A 16,562-nucleotide genomic window follows, 5' to 3' on the forward strand; every position below is an offset into this window, starting at 1 on the left:
ATGTGCTTGAGTTCAAGGACAGCTCTATCAGCTAAGGAGCACCCTGTGTGGATCAGCTGAGCGGGCCATTGGGACACTGGTGTTTTGAGAAGGACGCAGGAGAAGCGGTAGTTTTGATATATAAACACAGGAACATGTATTCTGCTCTTCTAATTAGCAGCTGTCGTGCATATGAGAAGCTTGCGCTTGTCATTGCTTGTGATATTTGGTGACATAGTTCATGTTGGGAAAGCAATGTAATTGTGTTATTAGGGGAGGGAGTTTTATGGTAGCAGTTATGTTTAGGACCTGTAACACAAACCAGTGCCTAGAGACAGCTCATGGAAAACTAAAAGAAATGTTTATTAATTGTGATTTACAGCTGGCTTAGAAGAGCAATAACTGGTAAACCAGGGGTTTCTGGAGAAATTGCCATTGTTTGCTTTTTGGTTGTTATTTTTTACTGCAAATACGCTGAAAATGTAGTACCAGTTCTCTGGGTTTTGGGAATTGAGCCCAGGATAGGCCCAGGACTACAGTTATAATGGTCTATGGAGGAGAACTGTATACACAACATAAACCAAGTACACTCATTAGAAAACTTTATTTATTCTATTGCCAATAGTATATTCCTGCTCTGTATGAGCTGTGCAGCCAAACCCAGATGAACTACTACAGAAACTCTTAAACCCTTGAGACAGCATGAGAAATATGCAAAGCAGGATAATGGAGTTGCTGGAATGTGTGGTATATTGTTAGTGTTTTCTGTCTTGGTATAAACATAAACAAGTAGCTATTGCAATGTTTTCCTATTAAAATGTCTGATAATTTGAGAAGCCCCTTGCTGTGCTGACAAAACAGTCACCCCAGGGTAGTTGGTATCCACACCAGTTCTGATCTCAAAATTGGTTTTGGTGCCCTTGCTCACCCAAATGAAAAAGACCAATCAAGTTAACTTTAAATGGTGTTTGTCCAGTGACCTTGGCCAAACAATTAACTTTAGTGCCAGTCCGGAATCGACTAAGTGCTTGTTCCTCCATGTGTACCTTTTTTGGGGGTCATTCACTGGAATTACTTAAGTATCATTTACTGGAAATGATCTGGTTTGTGCTGCTTTTCTGAGAACCATTTTGGATATTGGTAGATGAAGAACAAATTCTTCCCTGAGGTGGTTTTATTCACGAATACACTCCATATCAATCTTAGCTGTGAAGGAAGAAAGCTGTAATGTGCTTAAGCTTGCCACGGTGTGAGAGGATGAGAACATATCTTTCCTGATTTAAGTCTTACAGCCCAAGGCCTAAAGGAGAAGAGGATCCTCCCTTCCCCCACGAACTGGATAGGACTGGAAACCCAGAAGGCTGGCCACTCTTCTGGCATCTGGTAGGGAGCAGGAGAAGCTGAATGAAAAGGTCCAATGGTCAGGGTGACACAGGTTTCATTTATCCTGTGCATTTACAGTGGAGTCTTCCTATTTCAGACTTTTGGGGACTGTATTCCTTGTTCAAGTGAACATTAAAATTCCTATGACTGAAAGTGGGTGCCAGTGCAAATACCTGTCCTCAGCTATATTATTGATTTCCTCCCCCTGCCCAACACTGTATTTTGGCATACAACAAAAGAAAAAAAAACCTTCAAAATGTATGTAGCAAAATGCACATCCTTGTAGCAGCAACAGTAGCAGAAGCACAAGGGACTCTAACAGGTTTGCATTCAGCTAAGGAAGTCTGTCACATCAGTCACAGGTCCGCAACAGTGGAATTCTAGTGTGCAATGTCTGTTAAAAAATGGCTATGTAGTAAAATGGAAGCTGTAATTATGCTTTGAAGAGAAGGACAACACAGCTGTGCCCAGACTAAATGATTGCCCAAACTGTAGTTTGGAGTTCTGGGTAGAAGAAATTCATGGCCAAGGAAGAAAAGAAAGATTAAGGTCTATTTAGGAAGTCTGTTCTATAGTCCAGAGATCCGTGCCGGTCTGTATGGCACTGGGCTCCTACGGTGAAGCTGAAATCATTGTGGAGTGTGAAAAGAAAACGGAAACTGGCAGAAGTGCTGTCACGAGTGAATGGACACTAGCTAGCAGAAAAGGCAGCCAGCCAGGATGTGTGATGGGTAGAACAACTTTAGGCTGTGCTGTGGCTTTGTGAAGCAACCCTTCCAGCAACCTAAGCTGGGGTGTGCAGTCAGCCATAAAACCTAATGCCTATGAGTCAACGCAGGGGGTGCGGGGAGCAGCTACAGGAAGAGAAGAGCCACTTACCAAAAAAGATGACTCCAAGTTATTATTTTTATTGCTTGTGGAGAGGATCTTGCTTGCTGGGGATGGTTTGTATACGTTACTTGATTTTCCGTCCCTCTTTCCTTTTCACCCCTAGCTACAGTGACATTTATTAAAATCATAGTTTGCAAGTGAGAAAGTCTAATTCAGTGAGTGTCCAGAGTGGCTTGATGGCATTCCACATTCCTGGTTAGGAGGTCATTTTTTACTAGAAACTGCACTGATAGCCTACAGCTAACACAAAGGTTTTGACATTGAAAGTTTACTGAGACTTGCATTTGTTTGAGGATCACCGGTTTATTAGATTTTAAAATTGTTTTCCTCACAGACTGAATAGAGCTGTTCCATGCTTAGACCATTTCTAATCTCACCGTTATTATTTCAAAGCATCACTTTACATTACTGTATAATGGTTAAAAAGGTGTCTAAACTGCAGTTCTGGAAACAGCTTTATGTTGCCCGGTGAGTCTTTAATTCACATTCTCTCGTAATTTTGAAATCATGTTATCATGATCTTGTAACCTTTCTATAGCACAGATTCTGTATTTTCATCTACATTCAAGCTTATCTTCCAAATTACAAAATTAAGGGCATTCTCTGAATTACAGCTGAAAAGGTTGCAATGCACGACTCATACCACTGTTACTTGCTAGGAGAAGTTCTTGTAAGAAAGTACTGTTTCGGCAGAAGAAGACTTTGTACTGAGGAGTATCAGTAAATGTTTCTGTTATAAATTTGTGTTCTGAATTTTATGTTCCAGTTTTCCTTTGGGTTTCCCAGCATCTGAACAAAGCAATTATGTCTATTTTCATGGGTGTAAAAGTCTCCAAATTGTGTTTGCCTCCCCCCCCCCAATAATTTGGAATAAAGTAATAAAAGTCTTTTTGGCAACGTGATTTAGGATTGTAATCCATTTTGTAATTTATGTTTCTGCATTAGACAACCTGAAGTGCCAATAACAGGAAAGGGTTTTCTTTTACTACTAGCTGTAATAATGATTTAAAAAATCTTATTGTTACCAACTTCACAGCAACTTAAATCTACCATGTGGTGGTGAGCCTTCAACATATATTACAATAATTACTTCTGTCCTTCCTGCGCTAGCAGAGGTAGATCTGTGCAAGATTTGTGATATCTTTTTCTGTTTTTAAGTTGACATTAATATATCTGATTTCATACAATTTCCCGTATAAGCTCGTCTTATGAGATAATCAGCAGCCCTGTAGGAGCCACATTCTCTGAGTCACTGTTTGGATGGCAGGGTTCCATGAACGTGTGGCTAGTTTTGTCTGCTGAGATGTCCTTTGGTATGTTATATAGGGCAAGGTGTTCATGCTTGTGTCAGCGTGTAAAGGCACTGAATCTTGCAAGGACCACGGAATACTAAATAAGAACTTGCTACATTGACTTGGCAAGGCAGGATTGCAATAATCGATGCACCTCTCTTTTTACCCTCGAAGTAAATCAGAAAGCAAGGAGGAAAATAGATTTTGCCTGTAGGTGGCAGAGCGCCATGAAGAAATTCTTAATTTTTCAGACGGTATGATTTCCTAACAAAAACAAATTAGTAGTGCATGTAAAATTTATCTTTCCTTTTTTTCTTTGATAATGCCTGTTATAAAAATGGCTTTGAAACTAATCTACCAAAGTAAGGAGTCTTAAAAAAATCTGGTTTGCATAACAAGTATATTACGGTTTCTGAATGTATGCTATGTTTTCTTTCGTCCAGACATTTAAAACCTCTAATTCATACCCTTATGGCATATGAATTGCTGTAACTGCTAAACCAATTTGTTTGTTTTCTCAAAGAAAAGAAAAACTGAGTATAATGTACCGAAAGAAGGATCCATAACACAAGTTTTCCAATTGGAATGCTGTCAAGGTCTTTAACATCTTATTTTAGCCAGTGGAACAGTTCCAGCCACTCAAGTCATGACACTACCACTTACTGGAATTAACAACCTGGGAAGAAAAGCACCCTTGTACAGAACGTGTCCAGTATCAAAATGGGTGTATGAAGTTCTCTGGATCTTTTGAATTTTAGATCTTTTTTCCTACCGTCTCACTGCATGCAAAGAGATATCACGAGTCATCAAAAGATACTCTTTTCTTTTTAAAAACCTTGTGGTACCGCTTCTCAGACAGACCACTGCAGCTTCTTTAGTGGCAGACAGTAGTACCCTCTAAATACACTGGAAGCAATTTGTCAGAAAGAAAACGCTTAAGGTGTCCTAGTACGCCATTTTCTTTACTTTGCCACCCTTTTATATCAGAAATGTCTTGATTGTGTGTTAGATCACTCAGAGTCAGATTCTTCTCAAGATTTAAGTATAAAATAATGTATTTACTAACACAGATTTGCAGTAATGGAGCAATGCTACAAAGAGGTAAAGAAACAAAGTAGGTTATTAAGATTATATTTGTCAAGAAACATCCTCCAGGGTCACTTTAGCATCTCAGCTAGCTTCTAGCTCCCATTCTCTTACACTAATTTTGGAAGCTCTATTCACTTGAAATTGATTTTCTTTGTCCAAGATGGCTGGTTTCTTCTTACCAGCCCCCTCTTAAGCACTGAGCAGGAAAGGTAGGACGCAGAGCACAAGCAAAGGGGTTTTTTTCTGTGTCCAAGCAAGACCACCTTAGTTTTGCCCTTTGTTTTTCTTGATTAAGAAAGAATATTTAGTTGGGTCTGGTGATCAGATTCTTGAAAGCAATTCTGTGAGGAGAGGATTAGGACATATGACTGCCACAGGCCCGTATCTGTGTATCCCAACAAGCTGTTACATTAACATTTCTATCGTAACCAGTACGCTCCTGATTTCCCATTGCTTCTCAACACATTGGTAATACCTTATACATAATGTTATCAGAAGTTATAAATGCACAGTCTAATTTCTAGATTCAGAATATATGTTGTCCTCTCTATACCATATAAGGAATAAATGTGACAGCAGCAGTGGTGAAATGAGAAGTGGGATGCGTTCTTTGTGAAACTATGCCACACATACATACACTCTTGGTTCTAGGGGTTTTCTCTGGGGAATGTCACAAATCCTGTGATGCCAGTATTTCTTGGTCTCATAAAAAGTGGTAAGGGTAATTCTCACTTAATTTCCAGAGTTTCAGCAACCTTGGAAAGCAGGACGAGGCAGATAACTGAAGGGGGTAACTGCATTAGCCATTACAGCTAAATCTGCTGTCAAATATGCATCAACAGTGTGCAGTATTAATATAGAATTTACACAATTCTGTCACAGCAAGTGGAATAAATCCTGAATATCTTTGGAAAGGAGGTCCCAATGAAATACTGCAATGATTATGTTTTTAAAACATAAATACATATGCCTTTCTGGGTGACATGAAAACTTTCCCTTTCTTTCTTTTACCTCTCACTTTCCTGAGAGGGGAAGTAGTTGGGAGTGCTTTGTTCACACAGAGGAGTGATTCATTAATAGGTTCAATAATGAATTAGATTAATGAAATCTATGCTGCAAGTTATACCCCCCTGGGTATTCTAACTGGAAACTTACATGCACAGCATTTTATAAAATTGTTTTATAATGTGAGTTGCATATAGGTATACATTTAAATCTACCAAGTGTTACCAGATGTGATGGAAATTAAATTAGCTAGAATTACCAAGCGCTGAATTATATTTTTCTCAATAGTTTAAAAATATTTCTATAAAAAGTAGGGCAGATACTTTTAATAATCATGCAGATAACTGCATGATTAACTTTGAAGTTTACCTCTTTCAACATTAGAATATAGCATTATTTGGGGAAAATGGAAATATTATTTTTGTTTGACTAATCTGTGTAATTGAAGAGACAGTGGATAAGTAAACTCCATGCACAGAACGTTTCTGTTCAGCATTTCACGCGTGTGTTTATACTCTGTGCACAATACTTGCGTACATAAATATCATCTGTTCCTGCTATCCTCCTAGAGAGCACGGCAATGTGCTGTGTGTTCTCTTCGTATTTCAGATGTCTCGAGGACATTTGTTAGGCTCAAAAGCTATGCTCAGTACTTGGGGACAGTACATCAGCCACTCACCGAAGATGCACAAATCTGAAATAATTATATTTCAGCTTGTTCAAAAGCAGATAATTTTGGTGAAACGTTGAGTAAGTTGTGTCAGTAGAAATTATGTCTGTTAGGCATACATGTTCTCTCCACAACACGGCATGTGAGTTACCTTGGGCAGGAAGCAATTGCTGGTAATTAGTGACACTTACCTGACCTTTGCTGAAAAGAGTTTTCACTGTTCAGCAGTTGCTAATAAGCCTCCACAATAGCGCTGCGTGGGAATGTTCGAAGCGCCATTAATCCTAAGGCATGATGTGAATGTGCCTTAAAATGCTCGAGTGCCCTTTTCAGTGTGTTCATGTGGCGGATGCTCTCTTAGCTTTGGACTGTGTTTGTTTTGACATGCGTCTAGAGTTTTCAGTTTAAATATGTGTCACAGCACAAACAGTACTTATTCCTGTAAGGCCAACTAACCATGCTAATTAGTACAAGTCTGTAGAAAAGAGACTTAACAATATGCAGACCTGATTCTTGTCTTGCAACAGTGAAGTTTAGAAATAATTTAATTGAAAATATGTTAGCATAAACTATGACCATACAGTTTACGCAATAACAATTTAAAATTATGTAAATTCTTTGCCGCATCTAATGATTGGTCCCTTGGGTAATCTGTCCTCATAGCAACTCCTGTTGGAAATTTCTCCTTGTTATGATTCTGATCTAACAGTATCGCTGGGTTGAGACATGTGATGAATAAAGTGGTCGGTGAGGAGTATAAAATCGCCGTACAGTTTCTCTTCAAAGGGAGCACACCCTTATAGCTGACTGTAAGGCAGCATTTTTGCTAGTGAGAATTTCACTGGTGGGGGAGAAGCCTTAAGTGAGCACAACAATACATTTTCAAAACTTCCAGTGAATGGGCAATTAGCTTTTGTAGTCACGTGTCTTCTAGAAATCCAAGTATGCTTTCCCTGGAATCTTGTCTGGGATTTCATTACATGTTCTTAACCCAGATGTTTCAAATGCTTTAGAAACAAGGAACCATTATTATTGTTAGAATAAATTCATCATCTTTGCTTTTAGAAATGTCAGAGGGAGGAGGAGTGTTTAGCAGACCTCTAGGGAGCCTTTTGGTGTTCTCTCTACTAGAGTCTGAAACCTTCCTAGACAGATATGTTTAGCTTCTCCTAATGGTGGTCAAACTAGAAAATTACTCCAGCATTGTCCATTTAACATTTGCTGATATATATTATCTGGACTATGTCCCCGGACTGTTCCTTAGGTAAATTAACTCCATCTTGTTATGTCTCACAATGATCTAAAAGCTGTATGTAACATATGGCATTCATAAATAGGTGGTTCCAAATCTATTACATAGTCTACCCATACGCCATATGGAAACTTGAAATCTGAGAGAGAGACAGGGTCTATTCTACATAAGAAGGGATGAAAGTGTTTTCTACCAGTTTGAAAACCTTGGCTATGCCCTTTCACATTACCCTTTCAACCATATTCCTTTAAGTTATCTAAAGTCGTCTGTAAGTACAGCCACTTGCCCGAGCTAGGATTCCCGTTAGCCCTGGAACACGTAATAGATTGTGATTCCTTAAGCACTTACTTTTAGGCACATGAAAATGGCCCCAAGGATTATTCTTTTGCTGGAAGTCAGAAGTATAAGGCTGTTTTTAGGATGGGCCTTGCATTTGTTAAACTGCTGCCCTTGTAGATGCAGAAATATATTAATGTCCTTGTATAGCTGCTTAAGTAGTTTTTTTTAAATGGGTAATCCTGTTGGGTTTGGGGAATACGTAGTTTTCCTAAAACATTGATTTCAAAAGGTCTTTAGCCTATTATAGGTAAATAGCATTTTAATGAAATGTTTGTTACACTTACCGACAACAAAAGTATTGGTCATGTAACAAGAGTAATGAGCAAGTTACTTCCATAGCTAATACTGCAATGATAACATCGTGGTGGTGGTGTCTTTCAAACTGCGTTGCACCACCTCTGCTGCACTAGAAGTTCAGATTTTTTCCAGACAAATGTTCAGCTATTATGCCCTAATATAAGCATTTATTCTTCTTTTTCCAAATGAAACAAAAAATAAATCTTAAAGACATTTATTTCTACTGATAGGCAGTGCTGAAGTTTCCATTTTAACTTTAGAGTCTTTCTTTTATTTGAATAGAGAACAGCAGGGCCAGCTACAGGTATAGGCAACATGGGCAGGTTGCCTATGGATGCAGATGTTCAGGGTGGCAAAACGGTCCCAATAAAGAGCAGCCAAGCTCCGCTCTTTCCTCTGCCAAGGCCTTTTCTGTGGAGAGGAAGACCACGTTTGAGCTGTTCATGCTATGTGAACAACTGATTTCTACCTCCTGGTGGCAAACTCTCTCAGCCTGAGTAATTTATACTTTTATACTGTATATGTATGTGTTATACTGTATTTATACGTGTTTTATACTCACTCTCAGAGTGAGCATGCACCAGCGACAGCAGCAAACCTGACCCTTCTGACTCAGTCCTATCCCTGCCCCTTCCCTTTACGGGAGCAGCTGAGCCCTGGCAGCAGTGGAGGAGATGCACATGAGGACTTGTTTGCTGCTTGAGTGGTAAGGAGCACGGGCAAGGAGAGGCACAACATCCTGAATCTAGAGACTGGAGGGCTGGGATCCAGTGATGGATGAAGAGGGCCTCTTAATTCTACTCGTAGTCAGCCAAAACCCTACTGAGTCTTCTCAGCCTATCTCCCTGCACCTCCCTCTTCTCTTTCCTCCATGCTCTTCTTCACGCATGTCCACCTTCCAAAACCCCCATGTTCTTTTTTATACAGACTCTGACTACAACTGCTGCAAAATTCAAATTTTCCCGTATGTGGAGAAGCCTTGAGTCAGCTCCAGTAACCAACCACTTAAAATTTTCCAATTTAATAAGCAGACCACCTCAAGTTGAATACTCACTTCTGAAATGTGAGAAAGGAAAACTCCAAATAAAGGAAAAAATAATCTAAAGAAGATACCTATGGTAAATGAAATGAAGTCACGGTCAGGGTGGATGGCATCATGATGTGTATCTGGCATCAAACAGTACCCTGTGAGAAACCACCCTGTGTAACATGGCCCAGCCCTGTTTTGTGTGCCCCACCGCAGCTGTGCCTCTGCCTCCGCCTCCTCAGACCAGGAGGATTGCCACGCGTGGAGTGTCTCCATCCCACGGGCGAGAGGCCGAAGAGGAAAGGCTGCAAGATTTGCTCCTTTCGTCAGCAGCACTGCTCTTCCCCCTCGTGAGCAGACTGCTGAAGGAAATGAGAGTTGGCTCGTGTGTTAGGTCACTGAGAGACTATGGACTCTAGACGGCAGAAGGGTATTCGCTGAAGGAAACATACATGCTAGAGGGTCCTCCATCAGGAAGCGGGTAGTTCAATGCTATGCTGCAGCTTTTGACATGCAAACAGACAGGCTCCAGGCCTTAGGAAGGGCAGGTCGTCTGGGGAGAAGAAGAATTAGTGGAGTAAGGTCATTCTTCAAACACAGTTCACCAAACCCTGTCTGACCCCGCTGTCCAAATGACTAAATATTACTATGGTATGTGGTGGTGCTGTGAAATCTTTTTTTAAGGTAGTGAAAGATTCATGTTACCACCCACCAGTAAAGGCATTAAAGGCATCCTTAGCTTATAAACAAGCATAAATATCCATTCTGTAAGCAACAGCTTTAATACTGCATTTGATACTCGATCATAACAGTAGTCTGCAAAAATGGTTTAGCTTTCAATTTTGTCAGCAATTTATACGTCTGTTTCTACTTCTGCTGCTTCTTTCCATATACACAAAAGCAGACGGAGGAAAGCCACCACTGCTAAGTTTAGACTTTTCTGTCTGTTCTTACTGTGAAAACTCTCAGGGCCAGCTATTTTCCATTTTTACTCCTACAAGCTCTGTTTCTATTTCCCAACCTGAGATCACTAGTTTAGAGATAGCTCTGATGTAGTTATATGATCCGAGATCAACCTTCATATTCATCTGTTATGAGGCCATTAGTATTCCATTCCTAGCTGTCAGTTATGTTGCTTGTCAGTCTGTCATTCCAATTTTCCCTTACATTTCTTTGCACATTCATACGACTGAGAATAGTTTTCCATCCATAAGCCACTTACTTATATAACATCACTTCTGTTTCCCCTTAAGTCATCTCTTACGGGCTGCCAAAGCTATACTTCATCATGACTGGGTAACTGTTTTGCTCGAATAGCATTTCTTGGGCTTATCAATTATTATTTTGCTTACTTTGTCTTCCTGTACTCTTTTTTACATGATGCGGTAAAACGTAATTTTATGGAGTTGGAGCTTATCTTTTTCTTGCATCTTTCTAATATTCCTTTTTGAAGTAAACAGTAAGTTTTAATTTCAGTTTGGGACATCCTATTGATTTCCTAGCAGAACAAGTAACAACAGGTTGTAAGCGGAACTCTGATTGCAGCAGCGACAAAGCAGGGTGACATATAAAGAAAGGTTCACTCAAACACCTGTAGGAGTTTTACTCTCACTTTACTCATGTATAGACTTGGGGACTTTATTTACCCTCATTTTTGCCCATGAAATCTAATTTTGTTACTAATTTCTTTCTGTGATCTGCCAGTCATGCCTGGTCAGTGATCTTCTTAATTTGACTTACCCTTCGTAGCAATAATTGCTGGTATTCTTTTTGCTTAACAGGAATTCATCCCATATCTTTGACACACTGCTGCGATTATGAGTGCTTTCCTCTGAAACATCCACCTTTAGATTTCTAGTTTGTATGACACAGTATGTTACACGTACAAGACCACTTGCTGGCAGCATGCCTAACATTTTCAAACTCCTCCTAATTGTTAAGCTTCAGATTCTCAAAGCTAAGCAACCTACTTAATGACTGGGTTTACTAGATCTTTTTCCTGAATCTAATTGCTCAATAATACCACTTAGTATTTCTACAGTGCCTTAATCCAGGAATCTCAAAATAATAGATATTATTTTACCCCCTATGGAATATTATGAATTGTTGGGAATCCAGTTGTTAAGGAAAACATGGTACAGAAAAGTGGATGAATTTCACAGGGTCAGGCAGGTCTTCCCTGTCAACAACAGTATTTTAAAATGATTATCAGGAACAGAACCTTTAACTATGCTTTAAGCTGTTTGCTGTTAGCATGATAATCCATGATTGTCCGTAATGGATCACCTTCTAGTGCAGATAGGACCGAAGCATATGATAGAGGTAGCCATGTAAGACAGGCTTCCTCACCCTCAATCCTATGCCGATATAAACATCCTTAATGCACACAGTTCATGATTTTACTTTCTTTTGGGCAGGCCTTCGTATCTTTTAAAATCTCCCTCTACAGGCAAGAGCATCTTTTACTTGAAGAAGGTAGTCAAAAGGGAAGAAAGGGAAGTACTAACTGTATTTTCTTTAAATCCAAGGCGGCATCAGTTATACTCATTTGGAATGAGAATATCTCTACCAATGCTAATACAGTTACACTGAACTTCCAGCAGAAGTTAATTAAGTTATGTAGGTTTATACAGTCAATTTGAAAACAAAATTGGCCTACTGTGTCCAAAGTGGAAAACTAACCTTATTATAGTTCTCTTTCTTCTCCTATGCTGTGGGTCAATGTAATTTAATCTAGAGATAATACTGAACCCAAATGTTCAAAAATATGTATCAAGATTGTCGTAATTCAGTATGGTCTTCCTCTGCACGTGATCAAGCAAATAGTAAAGTTAAAATACGACTGTCTTTTCCACCTCATGCACACCATCACCACAAATAGAATGTTTTTCTTTACTGTTCAGCTCCAGCTGTAAGAGGAAGTCACCGAGGTTAGCTAATAGTTGAATCCTAATTCATGGCTCAGTAACTGGAATCTGCAAATTTCCTGGGGTTTCCATGAGGTCAAGCATGCTTCCCGTTATCTTGCTACACGGCACACCATGTTCTGGTTACCATTAGTGAAGAATGCTTATGCCCTCCTGACCGTGGCCATGCTGGCTGCCTACCATCGCTGTGCAGCTTGGATCATCCTATTGTGCACCAACTTTACCACCCTCCGGACACTCTAGAAATGCAGCAGGGAGCTGCACCACTTTTCAGTACTCAGTGCCTTGCTTTCTAGATTTGTTACACCATTCAGAGGGGAATGTCTTGCTAGGGAGTAATCTTGAATTAATTCTTAATTTCATCTAGATTAAGATAAAAAGAAATTGCAGTATTTATTAATGAGATTACAAATAGGCAACAGAATAACAAAGGTTTATATTAGACCTAAGTGAGGAAGTAAAAGAAAAACATTTAAACTACACATACTGTTCACATTATTTCCATCTGATTTACCATACTACCCTAGACGTCAAGACTTCTGTGGTCCTAGATATCTTATGCTCATGTTACATCATTGGAAAATCCCTCTTCTGATGTAGCATGTTAGCTTTTATAGCCAATAGCTTTTACAGCATTTGAGTTCTTCCTGAAGAGGTCCAGAGAGATTTGATCTTATTCAACAAATTTTATTTTACTTTTAATCCAGGAGACAGTCTGGCCATTTAAAAGAATTTAAATAAGCATTGTTTCATTTCCCAGAAGATGCGAATGCCTCTGTTAGACCGGATGTCATCTGCTCTACTTGCCTGTCTATTTAATGACTGCTTCCCTTAAGAAAGGGTATATCTTGTCCCCTCATCCCTTTGGTAATTTTGATCTTTCACTATGAAGCGTTTCCTCTGTTGAGCCTTAGTTCTGTGTCAGTCTTTCCACTAACAAAAAACACCTGATAGAAATGTCTACATGGGATAAATGTATTTATCTATCTCATTACTCGGTGTTGACTGAAATCAGACACAATGGTAAATTAACATTCTGGGATCACAATCCCCCACATATTTCCTGGATTTTTTTTAAGTCAGTGAAGTTTGTGGACCTAGCTTCTAAATAAATGTAAACTGAGCTACCTGCATTGAATCTAGAGACTGAGGACAGGGGTAGATTGTATTTAGATGAATAAATAATTGTGTAAGTGTGTATGTATTAAAAAAGGTAGGGTTTTTTTCGCTTACTGACCAAACTAAAATGTAAGGAAAAAAGTCTAAGTCTTGATATGAAGTGTACAATTTTTGTTGTCAAAGAAAATAAACTTTTTAGGTCTAACAAAAACATGCATTTGTGCCACATTCAAAAATTTATATACTGTTCAAATGAAACAGATTGATGCCAATTATTTGTGAACCTGACAATTTTGCCCTGCTCCAACTATACTGATACTATCGGCTGAAGAAATAAACTAAATGTAAGCAGGTGAAAAACATGAATTCACTAGTTGTAACATACTCTCAGTCTTGACAAAATCATTACATTACTAAAAATTGCTAAAGAATGGGTTTTTGACAGCTGAATCACTGACTGGAAACAATTCTTCTGGAAAAAAAGAAATGCAATTTTTTATAAATACAATCAACGGTTTACAGTAAAAGACATTTCCCAAAAATAGCTAACAAAATCAACCATTCAGAGACCCTGCCATGAATTAAAGAACTTATAAAACAGCTTTAATGTTTTTATTAGGCACTGTCTCTCCAGCTATTTGAATGAAGCAATAACTGAAATTTCAAAGTACAAATGTCTCTAATCATGCTGAAAGAAGATTAAAAAAATCTTTCTCCTTAGCAGTCCAAATAAGTGCATGAGTATTATTTGTTGGGGTTTTTTGTTTGTTTGTTTTGTTCTTATATATGAGTGTTTTTCCTCTAGCATGAAAAACGTAATACCTCTCTAATTACAGCACTGGAACGATCAGGAACAATCAACTTTGCTTGCTTCTCCTATTGTATTACTTAAATTTTACCTATTATTTAGAAAATACTGAAATTTCAACCTCCAAAGTGATTGCATGTGATTGCGGGGGGGAAAAAAAGGCTATGCTGACCATGGCCCTACAGTCCACAGTGAGGTTCCCTCTAAGAGATGAATTGTGCAGTACCAGTTCATCTTCAGAAACAAGAAAATGTTACCCCCTTCCTTTCATTAGCTCCTCATTTTTTAAAATGCTTTACAAATTTTCTGTGTTATTTGCAAACTCCAAACCAAATTCTCCACTAATATAAATAGGTAGAACTTAGATGTCTTAATTTTCTTGACAACAACTTGCAAATTCCTCTCTTCAACTCATGTTCTCCATTAAGATTTAGCTCTCTAGTATTTAAAAAAATATAATTTTTAAACTATCATTGGCCAACTTAGATAAGAATGTAAAACCAGCTGGTAATTTTTCTTCTAAATCCTTCCGCATTTTCCATTCTCTGTAATTGAAAACATTTTTATCATGCTCCCTGTACTTGGGTAACAAAATATTTTTCAACATGTTAACTTCTCCTTACCCAGTATCATTAAAGTGATTAAATCCTAGCATCTTAATGCCATAGTGTCCCTTCAAGTCCAAGTTTGTTGTAATTTGCCTCAATCTTTTATCATTAATCTATTATCATTCCTTATCACGTTTGGGTACCAGCATATCTAGTCTTAATATGAAGTCTACTAATGAAACACACGCATTAGTGTGTTAAGTGCTTGCATATTAAGTATGCCTGCATATTATGCAGAAAACCGTGATCTCTATGGCGTGTGATAGCAGCAGCTCCATCAGTTGCTACGGAATGTAGTTTACAGTTTGTAAAAATAAATGCACTAAATATCAAACCCAAACTGCCAGGTTTATTCCACAAGCAGGAAATGGTTTCTTTATAATTCTGTTAAGTATTTGGACATCCCTGAACAAATTCTCTTCACCAAGTGGACTGAATTTGACTCCTTATCGCCATGACCAAACATGAAAATTTTAAATAGGTGGTGAGAATCCAAAGTCCTTTTGAAAATGGTAAAACTAATCTCCTGTTAAAGGTGCAGATATAAAAAATGTTCTAGAAAAGCTCTGAATCGGCCTTGAATCAAGAGAATTTGAATATATCGGATTTCAGGAAAATTTACATTTGATTCTCTTCCTTAATCACTTAATGTATGATTTGAAAACTGGATCATAGCTATACAGCAGTGCAGGTGTCCTAATGACTTGACTACTGTTTTGGAACTCAAATAAAGCACAGTTAGATACAAGTGTGTTTGCTGTTATTACTACCACCATAATTTCATTATTATTTAGTCTCTTAAATCTACTAACTGCATTATTACTATGTGGATTGTAGCGAATTAATTATTTTTTCTTTGTTAATATTTATCAGCTACTGTAATTAGCTTCAGAATAGCTAGTAAATAACATGGCTTACAGATGAAACATTCCTTAAAAACAAGACCACTCGTGCTCAGTGATACGATGCATGAATGGTATTTAAAAAATACTAGCACTGAGAGCTGCATGATCCAGTGTGCGAGCTGATACTGCAGGATACAAACTGGAAGAAAGTGCTTCCGCTAGTGAGGGGCTCCCTGGAAGGTGGTAGGTCAGTGGTGAGAGTATTCAGCCCTCAAGAGCCTCCAGCTGCCTTGGTTAATTTATTTTGTACAGCCCTCTGACTACTCACTAGTCATTACTGGTCTATAGCTCCTGCCCAGACCTCACTCACTTGTGATGTGTTTTCTACCATGTGCAGGTCTCCGTTCTGCTTCCTCTGCTTCGTAGTCTGTGATGCTGTCCAATACCCACCTCATCTCACTTAGCGCTTCCAACCCATCTTTGGATTCCTGCACTGTCTGCATTGAGTATCACGTGCTTCATCCTCCCTATAAAACCTTCCAAACTTAGCCCCTATGCACCTCTCCTCAAGAAGCAAGTCTCATGTTCTTTTCCACGACAGTATTCTTAGGGCTGATCCGATAGTACTCATTAGTACCGTACATCGTGAATTAAAGAGGTAAATCATACACTGTCGTGTTGAATGTTTCCTCTGCTTGCTTACTGATTTGCATCATTACAGTGAGCTCCAGTATTGTAAGTAAGGTAATGTGAAGAGACATAACAGTACCTGCTAGGAGAGGGAAATGGCGATGGCCCCGGCAAAGAGGGGAGAAGAGGGAAGCAGCAGCACCGGTCAGGAGACAGCAATTGGGCTCCAGAGGACAGGGTAAAGGTGGGGACGGTGATGACAGAAAGCAAACGGCATTTATTTGGGTGAGCTAAATAGCTGCAAAGGGTTCCTACGAGGCGCTGAAAGCAGCAGCGTTCAGGAAAGGAGGACACGGGGCGGCGGCGAGCTGTGGGCCGTGGGGCACCAACGGTTCCCCAGC

This window comes from Aptenodytes patagonicus, chromosome 2 (assembly GCF_965638725.1).
Source record: "Aptenodytes patagonicus chromosome 2, bAptPat1.pri.cur, whole genome shotgun sequence".
In the NCBI taxonomy this organism is placed as follows: Eukaryota; Metazoa; Chordata; class Aves; order Sphenisciformes; family Spheniscidae; genus Aptenodytes; species Aptenodytes patagonicus.